General features: G+C 42.4%; 1 protein-coding gene across 3 annotated transcripts in view; it reads left to right on the forward strand.

Moving 5' to 3' along the window:
* The window catches only part of ATRNL1 (attractin like 1), a 626,998-nt gene that overhangs the window by 588,797 nt on the left and 20,802 nt on the right, over positions 1-17,399 (forward strand). The window lies entirely within an intron of this gene.

Below are 17,399 nucleotides of genomic sequence, written 5' to 3' on the forward strand. Positions count from 1 at the left end.
AAAATGTGACTGTATTCCTCTCCTTTATTTAGCACCTCTAATATCCTCTCTTTTGTCTTGGGATCTAATTCAACCTTGATCTCCTCTGGTCAGAATTCCCTAAAGAATCATTTTCTCTCCCATTCTCTCACAGCAAAATCCTGTTTTTTTTTTTTTTCCATAGATGATATTGTGAAGTGGTATGAGCAATGTAGCCAATGAAAACTGTTGCTGGGGGAAGTGGGGATGACAGTAAGCGGGCACAATAGACATTTCATTTTAACTTTTATGTTTTTAAAGTACTTTTATTCCCCTTAACATTCCCCAGTGCATTAGTTCAGATCCCTTGAGAAGCTGATGCCCGAATGAGACTCGATGTGCAAGAGCTTTATTGAGGCAAACGCCTCTGAAGGATACAGAGAGTAAGTAAGGAGAACCTCAGACCTGGACATATGTCTGTCACCTGTGAAAGGAGAAGGGAGAGGAGGAATGGTTGGGTAAGCATGGCGCGATTCTACGAGAGCTTGGGACAGGCCAGTGGGAAAGTCCTCAAGCCAGTCAACTGCTCGAGAAGTCCTTCATCAGGCAGAAATGGGGCTGCACTCATGCTCCCGCGCTGCTCAGCACTGGTTGGAAGCAACCTGATTGAAGCCTGGCATCAGTGAACATGGTGCTGGACCCGAGGGGTGGCAGCTGAGGCTGCCAGGCCACTCTAGGAGATCTTTTTTAGGCCACCACACCCAGCTGTTTGTTTCTCCACTTGCCGTGTGGCTTCTGCCCTCATGGTAAGACATCAGCAAACTCTCGGAGCAGTCTGCTCCTGCTGGCCGTTCTCCCAGTGCTACTGCTCCTTTAGGAAGCATCGTGGGCGCACTGACGGGCAGTGTAGGTTTTTTCCCGCAAAAGCTCTGAAATTGATGAAAACCGTACATCAGTTCAATTAGCGCCAAGGCGATGCTGTAGCCAAGGCTGAAAATCCATTGCCTGTCCCCTATTCCACATTATGTGTAGCCATGTTTCTAATAAAGCAGGTAACAGGCTGTGGAGATCAAACACTATTAAGACACTTTAATAATAGACTACCAACATGAAGATACCCTAAGTTTGAATGTAAACTCGCTACCATTTTCAGATTCTTGGAGACAAATTTAAGTCCATATATTTAATTACTTTGTAAATTGAAGTTCAAAGAAAATAAAGTCTACAATCAGGTCCTCTTGCCCTACTGAATTAAACTCTAAAAAAAGTCTAGAGTTTGCTCTCTCCAATTGTTTATGTTTCCCAGTGCCAGCTACTGAGGTCCTTGATACCTCAGGGGATTCTCTCCTACGGGGAGTTAGGGTTTCTTTGCCAGCTCCATCCTGGATGGAGGGAGGGATGGGTGCAGTTCCTTCAGTGCTTCATTAATTGCAGCCTAATTTTGAAAGAGTCCAAGAAGTTCATAGGAACCTCAAGATTATTACAACCTTAGCCTTTCTTCCCCAAGCTAGAAAAGGAACTAGTCCCCAGCCCCTAAAGTGGATATTCCACCACCCAGGTTACCAAAACCATAGCAGAGATTCAGTGGTAAGTGAGTGAAAGAGGGTGGTTGGAGAAACTCTTGGTTTTAGTCTTCCAAGGATGCCAGTCAGTATATGCCTGATGCCCAGAATCCATGACCTGTGAGAATAAATTCAACTGGGAAAAATCTACCCATGAGAGGTTAATTAGACCCTATACATTTCTATCTATGGGGAAAAATCCATCTGTGTTAATGTTCCACTCCAGTAAATGCTCTTGACCTGGTACCGCTCCTTTCAAAGCATTTATCTTGAGGCCAAGAACTGTGCCTGTCATCTGCACCACGGAATTTCTGGCATCCGGCACTGTGCCTAACATATCGAAGGGGCTTGGTAAATAGTTGTTGTAATAAAATGGAATTTCATAGAATTTAATTCCCGCTCATGTCATTCAAGCTCCTGTATGACCTTAGTTGAAAAATAGCTTGGTTTACAAGGTGACTTATTAAAAATCTGTTACTATTTACAACTACCTAATGCAGAGTTTTCTAAATACTATGCAATAAAAAGAAAAACAAGTAAGTCAGCTTCTAGACCACTATGACTGTGACTGTCAGCCATAACCTCTGATTGCAAATTTTTATGTTCATCACTACAGCCATTATTTTCATTGATTGACATTATGACAAATAAATGTTTATTGTTAGAACTGTAACTGTTTAAAAAGTTATAAACATGACGCATTTATCCTAGTAAAATAATTCATTTAACAGTGTATGATCTGTAAAGCTAGTTCTCTGCAAATAAAGTATGGAAATCACTGATTCAGCGTGAGTAAAACTGGCTTTGAGCCAGGGAGTTTTCTCTGGATTTAGATTCTTCCCCACCTTAACATATTTGAGATTCAGGTAACTTTGTAAAATGAGGGTGAGTATACAAAACTCAAAGTTTGTTGCAAGATTGAGAGTTAAATAAAACTCTTAAAAGCCCCTGGCACAGAGCAGCTCTCTGTGTGCCTTTATGCAAAGCAGTCACAGCAGACCACAGGAGGGCAAACAAAATAGAGACTTAATAAATGTTTCGACTGATTTTGTTTTCAATATTTGGAGGTACTCTAATTATTTTAAACAATTTCAATTATAACTGCATAAAACAGCTTTCATTAGTAAAACTGACTACTTTCCAGTGTTTTTTGTTTTTTTATTACTTTGTTTATACCTCAGCACATATCTCCTGCTAGACTTCCAGTGCCTTGAGGACAAGGATTGTGTCCTAGTCTCCATCTTCACAATGGGGGCCGTATGATCAAACTCAGTAAGTTCTGAATAAATGCTTTTTTTTTTAATTCAGAAACTACATATATAAAACTTACCTGTACCAGTCCCTTCTGTAAGTGCTTTGTAAGTATTAACCCGCTTCATCCTTGTAATCCTCTGAGCTAGCTACTCTCATTACCCCATTTTCTAGATGGGAAATCTGAGGCATGGAGAGCTTAAGTGACCTACCCGAAGTCAGGCAGCTAAGTGATGGAGCCAGAACTGGAGCTGGACGTTGCCTGGCTGCGAAGTCCAGTTTCTTGATCCTTCCGCTGTGCTGCCTCCCGTTAATGAAAATGATGACCATATCACCACAAAGGGAGTTGCCAGAGCAAGCTGAGTTAGCACTAATTCAGTGCTAGAGTGTGTATGATGGTTTCCATAGTAACCTTAACTCTTCCTTCTTGGTTGTGTGTACTTTATAAAAGAATCATTTGTATTGTTGAGCTTAGTGTGTTGTGGGTGTGATGCTGATACACAAGACTATCTCACCTGTCAGCCCTGCGAGCACAGTGCCCTGGGCCTCCGAAAAGGCTTAAGCACCGAAACAAAAATTCTACTCTAAAATAAGAAAACTACAAAACTAGAGTTAAGGAATATCTACAGAATGTAATATAATGCCACCTTTATTCAATTTAATATTCAGAAACATTTTAATACACTTGAAAACAATCTAAGTTTCATTTGCTCATTTCATTGGAATCCCTAAGTAAGTAGGATCATCACTGAATAATTGTAATCAAAGGTTCTATAAGATACTTAAATATTTTTAAATAAAAATTATAAAAACTTTTCAATTATTATATAATGAAAATTATATTGCGTGTTAGTGTATTTTACCATTGTTTGGCTGGACATATAGAGAGGTCAATGAAGGCCTTAAGGTGGCCTTGCAATGGCCTCACTTCATTTCAATCCTCAACAACCTACACAGCAAACAGCCTGCTTCTCTGTACTGGTACACAGCAGCCAAGCTGAATGAAGCAAAGAAGGTGTACGTTGTCTTATTTATGAGTTTCACAAGTAAGCAATTTAAAAAAATTAATAGGTCTTTTTTCCTAAACACTACCATGCAAATACTTAAATTACTCCCCCTCCATTTTCTGACTTTCAAGTTCTGAGAAACGTTTCTTATAAGAAGCAGCAGAAAACAGCATTATCAGGAAGAGGGGAAGAGCTTGAGACGGGAGGGCTGGGGATGACTGAAGAGTCCCCGCACCGCCCAGATCATCAACTCCTGGAGGAGGACGGCATGTCTGGGGCCCAGAAAACTCGGCATTTTGAATGCATCAGATCCAAGCCCTTCGCCCATTTGCATTGTTTTGAATATCCCGTGACTCCCTCTCAGCGCCGAGTGCAGTTCTGAGCACGTAGGAGGCGCTTTAGTTTCCTATCGTTGCTGTAACGAGTCACCGCAAACCAGGTGGCTTCCAGGGCAGATTTGTTATCTCACCGCGCTGGAGGCCAGAGATCTCAAACAGGCCAGAAGAGCTGCACTTGTTCTGGAGGTTCTGGGGGAGGATCCATTTCCTCTCCTTTCCTAGCTTCTAGAGTAGCTGCTGGCGGTTCACGGCCCCAATTCCCTCTTCGAAGCCATCAGTGTCCAGTGGAGTCTTTCGGCCTCTCCCGCTTTTAAGGACCCTTATGATTATATTGGGCCCACCCGGGTAGTCCAGGGTTGCCTCCCCATCTCAAAACCCTTACTTTGATCACGTCTCTAAACTCCCTTCCTGCCTTGTCAAATAGAATCCAGGGACTAGCACGGGGCGTGGGCATCTTCGGGGGGCAGGGGGCGGGGACGGCACTATTCCCGCCACCGCGGAGGCGCTGGGCGGACTCTCGGTGAGTGGATTCCTCAGGCCTCGGAGTGACTTCAGAGGCAGGTCCGGCTCCTCTTGCCGTCTTCCTCCGAAGGCTTCTCTCGTGCGTCTTACGTTCTGCTCTAAAGCTGATGCTGCGTCTCTCCCTCCTCATTACTTTTCCCTTAAGCCTAATGATGGGGAAGCTGTATAATTGACCGGCTTCCTTGTTTTCTCTTGGTAATAACACCCGGCGAGAGAGGCCCTTGGTGGGAGCCGGCAGGCGTGTTCGCAGATACGCGTGTGAGCCGTCTGCGTATCCGTACAGCTCTTTTTCTTTCCCCTATTTATTCCTGCGTTTTCTCTACTTTTTATTCAGAATTTTTTTTTTTTTTAAGCAAATTGCCACACGCAAGGACTCCGTTCAAGATGGCATGTGAATTACTAGTGTAGGCGGCTAATAGTGACCCTGTTCTCGGGCTCCCTGTGCTGGTCCCCACGTCTCTTCTTCCTTGTTCCTTTAACTGACAGTTGTTCCTTGTCAGTTAAAGAAATCAAAGGCAGCAGGGGAGTAGAGCTGTCAGAGTCAAGTCGGCCACATAGCTGTGATGTCCTCAGCAACTTTCGAGCTGTCTCCGTGCCTCAGTTTCTTCATACGTAAAATGGGAATAGCAGCATCTTTTCCCCTTCACACTCAGTGTTTCATTTTTGTCTTTTATTAAAACACACTTGATTTCTAAAACATCCAACAGACCTGCCTACGAGATCAAGGTTAAACTCAGCACAGAGGCTCTTCAAAATCCGATCCTCCCCTAACTTGCCAGCTTCGTCTTCCGTTGCTTCCACTGCAGGCAGCTTTCCAACAAAACCCTTGTTCTCACCAGGCCCCAAACGTGCCAAAGAGAGGAGATGACTTAATATTCTCTCTGTCGGGGTTTTTTTTTTTCATTTTGATAAATAGGAAAAAATGGGACAGGGGGCAGGCAGAGCAAGTGTCACCCATTGTTTGAGAGATTTTCTGTAAGAATGATTATCTTGCCTTGGAAAAGGAGAAGAAATATAGTGAGTGTGTGTTTAAAGTCAGATTAAACCGTACCCTTCAGTTTAGAATGTACAGCTAGTCGGACATCACATTGTAGTGGTCAGTGATAGCTGGCTAGAAGGATGTTTTAAGCATTATTAAACCTTATCTTCTCTAAATAAAGTAAATGGGAAAGCCAAGAATAACTGAGTCCCTACTTCAGTCAATGGGCACTAAGAGGAAACAAATAAATGGAAAATCAGCTTCTATTTGGAATTTTGCAACCTGATTTGGGGACGGTTGGGCATGGAGACGATGAGAAGTCTCTCGTCTGGTCAGGGCTTGGTACTGTGGGAGGGTCCCTCTCCTGGGTCACCTGATGCCTTAGCACCAGTTACCTGGTGAAAAGCAAAGGCAACTCAAGGGTAATTAACATCTCATCCTCCCCGGGTCTCTTTCTTATGGAGGAAGGTTGCCTAAACCACAAAATATTCTGCACAGGGATCAGGGCTGTGAGAGCAGAGGAAAGAGGTTGTCGTTACTACATTCTCAGCTTCATTCTTTGTCCTCATACCCTTTACATGGACCTCTTTTACTTTTTAAGAGCTGTGTTAAGGGTGCTCGATTGGATTGTTCTGAGTGGATGAACTGTGACAGGTTGTTTTCCCCAACACCCATCTCCACCTCTCAGAGAAGTGGTCCAGGGCCCGCGCTGTGCCCTTTCACACCTCAAGACCTTTGTACGTGCTGTTCCAGTAACCAGAACACCGTTTTACCCTCCCCACCCGCACACTGGGCAGTTCCTTCCTGCCCATTGTCAGTACTCAGCATCACATCAATGAAACTCTTCCTAATGGCCAGCACACGCGGCAAGGAAAGGTCATTAATTAATATTGTATGCTAACCTTTAATGTATGATACGGGATGCATGTGTATAACAGAATTTTCCTGCAGACTTTTCATAAAACAGTTTGTTCAGCAGGCTATGCGGGGCAGCACTGAAGTGAAGTTAAATGACCACTGTGCCTGTGTTTTAGGGACATTTAGATGTATAGCATCGATCAGGGGCAAGAGGGGGTGGGAGAATGAAAAGAAACCAGGCTAATCATCTGAGAAGAATCATAGCCTCTTACCTGCTTGCCAATGAATTTTTCTTTTGAGATACTAAATAACTACAGAGAACTTCCATGAAAGTGCACAACTTCTATTTTATTTTTGCCTTACTGTTCACAAGCTACTTTCACGTTCGTTGCCTCACTGGATCTTGGCAACAACCCTGTTCAATAACCATTTTACAGATGGTGAAATTGAGGGCCAGTAAGAGCAACTGACTTGTCTACAGTCACAAAGCCAGTGGGTGGCAGTCAGGAGAGGTGGGTGTGGTCACCCCTCTACCCATCCTCCAGCAAGCCCTTAGCGGACAGCCGATGTGTGCTGCTGAGCGCTAATAACAGCATGAGGGAGACAAAGATAAGCAAACTAGAGTTTTTCCCCTCAAGGAGCTGCTGATTTCTTTTCCTGTGCACCATCCTGTGTGTCTCCCCCTTCCTCCTTATTTGAGCTGCCTATTATTTCAGTAACTCATTCCCTGCTCAGTTGGAAAGTTTGAAGTCTGGAAAGTCATAATTTGTGATTCATTTCCCACGTCTGCATACCTTAATAGAGCTCCGTATGGTGTACTTCCTTTATGCCCTGTTTTTCTTACCACCACACCATGTGCTAACATAAGACTATTAAATGATTTAATAGTGGTGCTTCTGACTTAAACAGCTTCCCATCCATTGGGGTGACAGGAAGAACTCGGAGGAACTGCAGGAGACAGCGGCCCCCCCAAGTGTAGAGGTCCTCATTGATAAGGAAGACATCAAGTGGTAACCAAAGCAAGGCGGGAGCTGGGGTGGGAATGCAGGAAACTATTACCAACAAATACAATAAAACATTGATTGTTTTATTATAGGGAAGGCTCATACAAATGAGGGAAACCTAACATATCAATACAAAAAGGGACAAAATACATGGAGAAGCAATCGATAAATAGACTAATGACTAACAAAAACATTAAAAGCCTGTAGTCTAACTAACAGTCAACAAAATAGATATTAAAACAGGAATCCTCACCTGTCAAATTAGTGAAAAATTATGTATTATATGTACATGTGACGAAACAGAGAGTCAGTGTAAGTTTCTGTAAAATAAACTGGGACCATTTAAGAGCTTCAAAATAGTTCATATTCTTGCACTTAGTAATTTCATTTTTAGGAATCTACTTGACGGAAACAATCAGAAGTTCAGTCAAATAATCAAAAGCAGAGATGGTCAATCCAACATTATTTATAATAGCATAAAATTGAAAACGTAGATAAAAGAAAAATGTACACAAATTAGCATATAGCTATATGTTAGATTATAATAATGCAAAGAATATTTAATGATGTGAAGAAATGTCAAGTTGTTAAATGTCAAAATTTATTCACCTAAAATCTTGGCAGAACGTGATTGCTCTTCATATGGTGGGAACAGTGCAGTAAGAAGGGCCCTTCTGCACACCTGGGATGGAGTGTGAGGTGGGGAGGGAACGCTGGGCTGAGGACCAGACGCCCTGGCTGCCACCACTCGCTCACCACATGGCCTTTGATCACGCCCACCTACACCAGCTCCCAGAGATGGCTCCAGCCTTGCCCAGTAGTGCTATGGTTAAGATTACCAGCTTGGGGGTCAGGACACCGGGTTCAGATCCCAGTTTTGTCACAAACCTGCTGCAGACCTTTAGCCAAGGTGCTTGTACTGCTGTAAAGCCACAGTTCCCTCTACTATGGGGACGTGAAGACAGCACCCCCTGCCTCTCTGGGACGGGGGAGGAGCAAATAAATAATCCAGGAGAAGCGCCTGGCCGGTGCCACACCTGGCACAGAGTCCGTAGATGGCCGCTTTTATTCTTACCACTGCCCCTGACTCCCAGAGGGCTTTCAGCGTCCAGCTCCAGAGCCCAGGGCATGTCAGCCTGTGCAGAAAGCAGAAATGATGTCTCTGAGCAAGGTGGAGCCCTTTATGGATGCCCGGACTGCTTTGTGGGTACCCCCAGAGGGTGATCCCCACACTGTGGACCCCTACGTTGATCTAGGCTCTGAGTATAAGTGCCAAATGGGAGAGGTTAGCATTTGGAAACACTTCCTAGAGAGGCTGGGAGGGGTGGTATGTCAGGGGAAAGAGAAGACACTGGGGAAGGATATGCCTGGGGCAGAGGGAATCTGGTGTGTCCCATAGAGCAGGTGGAAGTGATGGAATCCTGAAGTGTCGCGACCAAAGAGCAGGGACCTAGGGGTCAGAAGTAGGCCACGTATGAGTCAGAGCAGATGGAAATACGCGGTGTCACACGCACACCCAGCTAGAACGATCAGGCCCTCACCCAGCCAGCAAGCGAGGGGCTCAGCCTTCGAGGTGCCGCGTGGATTTCTGCTGGGCACTCAGTCCTGGGCCTTTTCCTTCTGGTCACTTTCTGTCCCTCCGGCTTATCTGGCCACCTATTCAGTACTTCTCTACGCGGATGGCCATGTGATCATCATCCTTTCTTATGAGGGACAGGTTGAGACCCTCCCCATTTTATAAATATGTTTCCTTTCCTTATTTTTCAAATGTTAAGCAGTGAGATAATGGAAGATACATATGGGCTGTGGAATCAGAAGAAGATTCCATCCTCAGCTCTGCCGCTTCCTAGTTCTGTGCTTTTGGGAAAGTTATTTAATTTCTCTAAGCCTCCATTTCTATATTTGTAACATAAATATAAAAATACTACATCATACCCCACTATTGTGGGAATTCATAAGGACAAGAAATCTTTGTAGAGAAGCTAGCATATAGGAGGCAGTTAGTAAATACCTTCTTTCTCTTCAGTGGAGAAATGTTTAAGTGCGTTTTATATATCTGCAATGTTTAAAGGCCAATATTGTTCCGTGGCTTTATGAATATATAATCAAATATGCTCGTACGTGTTTTGAGGATTAAAAATATTTGACAGTTATAACCAGGTCAAATGCTAAGGATATAATGATAAATAAGACAAGGTTTCTTACCAGTTGGAGCTTTCCTTCTAGTTGGGAAAGACAGCAGATAATTAACATGCATATAAATGATGCGTAGACAGATGTTTTTATAGAAAAATAAGATACTGACATGTGCTTAGTTTTTCATGACTTTTAAATGGAGATTTTGCTGATTGATGGATGGATGGATGATCTTAACTGGTGATAAGGGCATGTGAATGAAATCCCAGACTCCAAGGTATAAGGTCCTAAAGAGATTAGCATGAAGAGGGAGATTTTGAGCTGAGAAGGATCACACCTTGCTGTCTAAGAGAACGCATTCTATAAATTGTGACACCTCTGAAAACGAAGTCAGCTGGCTCTCCTAGGCCAGCAAATTGCTAGTGACCCTAGAGAATTGTGTGAGGCCTCAATTTAATTGCACAAGCTTTAAGAGATCTGCAGTCCTTTATCCCATTAATTCAACCTGCAACTATGTTCTCTCATCCTTTTGAATATGCAATTCTCATTGATTTCAATGGGAGTTACAGACAGAGAAAGGGAAGAATTGGGCCAATTATCTGTTCAAAGCAGAACATCATTTAAAGTACAGTTTTAAAGTGTTTGCAGGCACATTAGTGAGTCAGCTCCTTCTCACTCATTTGTCCAGAAGGCTTTCCAGTCTGAGTGGAGCATTTTAAAGGGCAGTCTCCTTCCCTCAAATCTCAGTGTCAAACTCATGCACCAGTAATCTGATTGTGACTGCCGGGAGGCGATGACCTCACGTTTTAGTCTTGATTTTACTGCTGGATTGTTTCAGATTTAAGCTATAGCCTAATCGTAATTACCAACCCCAAATAACATTACAAATTCCTAGAATGCCTGTTGGGCTCTAACTGGTGTTCCACTTAGCAAGTCGACATGGCCTTGACCCTCAGAGACCTTTGGTTTAAAATAGTCTCCATCCATCAGTCATGCAACAACATAGTGCAAAGAGGGAAAATGGTTGTAAATACAGCATTTAAAGCAACAGAACTTACACAGACATACAGGTGAGCACAGCTTTGCACAGGTGATGTCAGCTCTCCCTCACCTTATGGACTCCGTGTTATAGCATTTGGCTACACAGTAAATTTCTGTAAAGCAAATCCTGTATTTCTACTGACTTCCATTCTGTAATTCCGCATGCGTTAGAATTCACCAAAGTCTTATTTGAAAACTTCTGTGGGGAGAGATCCAGGTGATGTGAACTGCCAGACACCCCAGCGCCCCAGCTGCTCTGAGTCTGCAGAGCACTTCTCTGTGCTGGGATAAGTTGCAGCCCTGGGAGTTCAGGATCTCTGTTTGCTGGGAGCTCTTTTTCTGACCCTTAGAAAGTGATTTCTCCCACTTTGAGATACCCTGCCTTCACGTTCTGACACCCCTCCTGGTCCTTTTGTCCCAGTATTTATAATGCTTAGTAGGACCAGGCTGAGGATTGGTCTCCATCAGTCATCCTTTCTAGGTGGGGCTCAAAAACTGAGTTCAGAGTTTTCACTTTTGCAAGACAAACAGCCATGCAGGTGATACAGCCCGCCCCACAGGTGCCAACACTGCAAATGCTCTCATCCTGCAGCCTGGTAAAGGGAACATTGTCGGGGCTTTGAGATGGGTTCTGATTCTGCCTTCTAGTAGCTGTGAGACCTTGAGCAATCTCTGGGATCCTGATCTCTGGGATTCAGTCCGTGGCCTCTGTAAAATGAGGCCATCATATCCACCTTCTCGAGTGACTGTGTGGAAGAGAGATGATAACGTATGCAGAAAGCCTGGTCCGTATGTTGTGGTTTTCTGTTTTCGGTTTGGTTTGTTTTGAATGAGAAGGGTTATTTAAATATTATAGACTTTCTGTGGTGTTAAAAAATCCATATGTGATTAATATTTTAAAGAGAAACCTCTTGTTTATTTTTCTCAAATGCTATTTTATTGAAAAAAAGACTCTGAAATAGCTCACCAGATAGTTATGATAACTATAGTCTGTTCATAATAATGCTTGAATGAAAATCTTATGCAGGGCTGGATCATTAATATTTCAGGTCAGCTCGGTGCTTACTCACCTGGTATTCTCCATGTAAACAAGGAGCAGCAAAATAAGGGGGAGCAATAAAAGTCCCTGCTATCGTAATTATTACATACAAGTATTCTTTGATTGGTTGATTTTTCTTACGTGAAATCCTATTTCTAATAATTGTTAAAATGGTAAATAATAGGTCCCAGAAATAATAATTACTGTCATCTTACAATCCTTTTTAAAATGTTTCCTGCCTGGCTATAAATAAAGCATCTGAGATTTGAGTGATATGAATTCTAGCTTATAGCAATTTCTTTTCCTGTGTCTTCTTTTTGTCTTCTAAGTAGTTATATGGATAAACAAGTAGGGCTAGCTACATTCCCTGTGGAGTATAGGGTTAAGAAATTCTCAGGAAAAACTTAAATTTTAAGGCAATTAGTTCAGTAAATTTTAGGAAATAATTAGATTTTTTTAAATTAACAAATGAGTATATCTGTAGTAGAGGTGTGGTGGGGTTAGGGACTTAAGGATGTTCTTCAGTCTTGTCTAATCAAACAATAACAAAACCACCAGGAGTAGAATTATGTAATGCAGGCTTCAGGCGCTAAAGAAGTTCAGGAGAGAAATTTTTGTGAAGGCTTTGGTAATCAGACGGGCCTGCTGGAGAAGTCAGGTCTTACTTAGGCTGGGTCCTGAGGAATAGGTGAACAGAATTTGGATAGGCAGAGGAAACATATTCCTTAAGTGTTTTGCACCTCTGATCTGCAGTGGGAATCTGTGAATTCTTTCCCAATATGAGTATGCAAAGCATTTCCAGATAATTAGCAAACATAAGAACTTGACTCTGAGTGGCTAAAATGCTTGGCCCTTACTCGGCAGTAAAACTGCACAGAGATGACCCCATGGGAAGAGGGGGTACTCCCACTGAGGCCCACCTTTCCAGTTGGCGTTCAGCATTGCCCTGAGTTTCTCCATGCAGATCTTCAAAAGATAAGGGGTCAACAGATTGTGTTTATGCAAATGAGATATTCAAATTCTACTTGGGAGCACAAGTAAATAGTAAACAAGAGAACCTGAAGGTTAGCTAAATTGGAAAGCTGGCTGAAATGCTAAGCAGAACACGCTTGATAAGAAGTGATGGGCTCCCTCAGCCCCGAGGAAGTGTAGCAGAATGGAGAATGTTTTCTGGCACAGCTCTACTCATTATGATCCCCACTCAAAGTTCTCCAGTGATAGGTACAGAAGGCATATTAGAAGCTTCCCACATGTCTGATTATTTCCTGCTAAGTCGATCATCAAAAAGTGCAACAAGCATTTAAGAGTCACAGTGAATTGTATCTTTCTTCAGATAAAATGGTGATGACGGTATTAGAATCTGTGCTATAAATGATATATAGAGATATAAACATCGTTCTCCATATATAGATGATATCTGAAATGAAGCTTAGAGTTGCCTTAAGAGTCTGCTCACCTGCCCGTGTCCCCCAGTATCCTCTTCTCATCTCTCTCCAGTCCCATCCTTCCTAACTCATCTCAAAACCTAGACCCATCAATGATTTTTCTCACACTATTTCCCAGTTCTCCATGCCTGAGTTATGTTAGATTTGTGAAAATCCTGTTGATTCTCTAGGTCTTTTTGTATTCCAGACAGGGACAGCCTATGATGACTGTGGTGCTTTTAAAATATGTCCACAAATTCTTTGATGCTCCTCCTTTCAAAAGATGGAGCCTAATTCTTCTGCTCTTGGGCACAGGCTGGACTCAGTGGTCCCTTCTAACAAATGGAATAAAGCAAAGGTTACAGGGTGCAACTTTTGATGCTGGATTAGTAAAGGCATTTTAGCTTCTCATTCTCTCTCTTGGATCAGTCATTCTGAGAAAATCAGCCGCTGGGTTGTGAGGACACTGGCTATGGAGAGGCCCCTGTGGTGGGGAACTGAGGCCTCTGGCCAGCAGCCAGGAAGGGACTCGCTGATAGCCTCAAGACTGAGCTTCGAAGTGGCTCCTCTAATCCCAGTCCAGCCCTCAGAGGACTGTAGCCACGGCCAATGTCTTAGTTGCAGCCTCATGAGAGGCCTTGAGCCAGAACCACTCGGCTAAGCTGCTCCCAAAATTTGACTCACAGAAACTGTGAGATTCATAAATACTTGTTACTTTAAGCATCTACCTTTGGGGGTCAGTTGTTATATTAATGATACCTAATATGTGTTATCTTGAAGCAACAAAAGCCATGCAAAGAATCAGGTGAGAAGTCTTCGTTTTTTGATAGGCCTTGGAAAAGGGGAATAAGCCTTGGTTCACCACTGCTCTTTGTCACATCTTACCCAAAGGACACATGGCAACAGTGATTCTCCACAGGGGCACTGTCGCCCCCAGAAGTTTTTTCAGAAACGTGTAAGACATTCTGGTTCCCTGTAATGACTGGGGCCACTGTAAAGGCAGTTAGGAGCAGGGTGCGGGGATCCGGGATGCCCTGGCGAACAGTGCCACACCATAACGCACTACCAGTTTAGAGTGTGCTGCTGGGCATTCATGAAGCTAAAAACAAAAACTGTTTTGAATTGTCTGAACTTAGAACTTGTTTTACATTAAACTCAATTTTAAATGGTTTTCATGTATACTGAATTTTTCCAGAAATAGAACCACTATGTAAGTTGACAGCAGATTATACCTTTTTTCTGCTTATAACCTTTCTAGAGCTACTCAAAACCACCTCAGGGGAAATGGTTCTCCTCATATATTGGGTCAACGCTGGGAACAATCTGCATTTGTACCTGAAGAATTCTTGGTGATTCTGCAAATAGGTGAAAGTATCTGACCACTTAAAACAGAGCCGTAGGCAAGCATTATATATTGAGACTCATTGCTCTCAATCATTGCCGATGTATGGAGAGACAGAGTGACAGACAGATCTAGATTCAAATCCTGGTTCTACCATTTGCTTTGAATTAGTAACTTTTTACCTCTTTTAGGATTAAGTTTTCTCATCCATAAAATAAGGTAATAACAACTACCTTGCAGGTTTTTGGAAGGGTTAGAGTTAATGTTTTAAAGCGTTCAGGATAGTGCCTGGCCCATTAGGGGTGGGTAACAATGATATGCATCATGGTAAGTAACAGTGCATGTTTTGATCCATTCTGTAATGGGCGAATCAGTGTGCTCATTCCTTCCAGGTGTGCTAGGCAGTGTGCCAGGCTCAATTCTGAAACTTAACAATACACGTGCTTAAAAATAATAACAGAGAAACCCATTTAGCTTAAGAGTAAAGAGAGAGAGAGCTTCAGTCGGTTGAGAGCTTGAAAGTAACACATTAAGATTGTTAGCAAGCTAAGGGGTCTCTGTTTTTCTCCAATATGAAATAACATTTTCAGTTGTATTTCTGATGCAGAGAATAACTGTCACCCATGCCATACAAAATGCTATGCAAAAGCTATAGTGAAAGACAGTGAATTGGGGATCTACATTTCTTCCCAGGCACCATGGACCCCCTGCCATCCACATCCCCCCTCTCACGAGGACAGTGTCAGTGATGATTTGGATGTCAGTGTTGAGAGTTGGTGTGTTCTGAAGCATCCTGTCCTCTGATCTCTCTTCTGTGCTCATCAATGGACAGAACTGCATTCTGACTCTAGCAGGCATGTGGAGGTGTGCTAAAATATGTTTCTTCCTCATCTCAGGCAGCAACACTGCTACTCATGGAACTCAGACCAGCAACAGCCAAAGTTATCATAAGCACCTTCAAAGAAACGGCAAAAGCCAGATTATGGGCAAGAGGGGGTAATATTAAGATGGTAATTCTGAGACTCAGCTGTCCCCTGCTGGGGAGTAATCTGATTGTTTATCTGCATTACAGACACCTGGAGTCTTGAGGGGTCACAAGAACCCACAGGGCCAGATCATGCGTGAGACTCATCTGCTAGAGATGCTCTAGGGAAACTGTTCAAAGGGGCAGAGCAGCCCCAAAGGGCAAGGAATGGATTTAACCTGTCCTTTAAAGTGACCTTGCATTATTAACCAAACTCTGGATTCATTTCCATTATGCTTTTTTAAAAAATCACCTTCATAACCTTAGATGGAAACATTAGTAAAAGAGGGAGCTCTTCCAGTCAGTATATATAAAGTGAAGTCATAGAAACTCAATACTTTATAGATATTGGTACTAAAATTGCCAAAAAAAAAATTTAAGAGAAAAGTGAAGATGTTAAGAACTATCAAACTATCAGTACTTCTTCTTATAACTGATGTATATATAGAAGATATTTAAATATAAATTGTCTGCGAACCAAAATGAGAAGTTAAGAATAGCACAATAATAGAAATGGTTATTGAAACCATATGAAATTTCCTCTAAGTTTCACAGTATCAAATAATGTGACAGTCTAAGTTGCTCACAGAAGATGAGAGCGTTAGAGAAATTTCAGTAGATATTTTTGTAGTTTCACAAAAGGAAGTCCCTGAAAACTAGAAGATGGTTTAGATGATGCAATTATTTAATCAAGAATGTCAAATACCAGCCAGCACACCACCTGCTTTTGGAAGTACAGGAGGCTGGGAACTAAAGGGAGTGTTTTAAAAAGAGGCAGAGGAAAAATAAATGACAAATGGAAGAGAAAAAAAACATTTGCATATAGTCTAAAGGATATGGGGATAGCTGTGCAGGATTTTTTTCTCAAAAGTTTATATATGAACTAATATATATTAAAAGATAAAAAAGAAAACTGTAGAAATTAGCACCTCTTTTAAACAAAGGATGAGGTAAGAGGCTCAAGCTACAACATCCTTCAGTGTTCGGTTCTTTCATTCTTTTATATCTCCTGCCTCCATGTTTCCACTTGGTCCTGTGCTGCGGCTGGAGAATATGTTCCTCGTTTACCTTCCACCTGCAAGTGTTCTCTTGTCAGGGTCAGAGTCTGCAGGGGACGGCTCAGGTGCTGGGAACAGCAACGTAGCAGGTGCCACAAGTGCACCCAGTATCAACACCAGAAGAAACATAACGTGAACAAACCTCACCTTACGCAGGCGCTGATTTTCTGAAAAGTGTGTCAGTAGAAAATATTGGTGAATCCCCTTCATTCTGAAATGAAATTAAATTTAGTAACCTTTTTACAACTCTGCATTTTCGAATAGTAAAGAAAAATAGGTTAACTGAACACTGTGGAGAATTCAGGGTTAACGAAAACTTTCTGTGTTTCAAAGCTATGAGTGTTAAGTGTTTCTTAAACAACGTCGGTCGGCTCCCTGCCTCGGTGACTTTGACTCACACTGAGTAGGAGAGCTGAGGTTTGCTTAGGTGGCAGCAAGGCTGCCACCAACCTTGTCCCCCAGGGCTGTAGAGGGGAGGGTGTTGGACCAGGGCCTGAAACTTCTCTGAACTCATCCCACGTGCTCACCAAATATTTTGATGGCAAGATTTATTTACCTGAAGTATGTGTACATACCTAGGCAGTTTAGCATTGCCGGAACCTGGGAGAATATTTTTCCTCTAATTCTTATCTTTTAGAGAAAAATGACAGTTTGTCACCTGGGATTGGTAGGTTTTACTAAAGAAAACAGAACGGAGAGTGGTTTGTCTGTAATCATTTAGCTAGAATTGAATATCATTAAAATTTCCTGAAGATAAATAGCCTGTCAAAATTAAGTATAATTTAAAATAAAATAACATTACCCTTTTTACACATATAACTAAGTATCCAAGATAATATTCTTTTTCAAAAGTCAG

Source organism: Vicugna pacos, chromosome 11 (genome assembly GCF_048564905.1).
Source record: "Vicugna pacos chromosome 11, VicPac4, whole genome shotgun sequence".
NCBI classification, from domain to species: Eukaryota; Metazoa; Chordata; class Mammalia; order Artiodactyla; family Camelidae; genus Vicugna; species Vicugna pacos.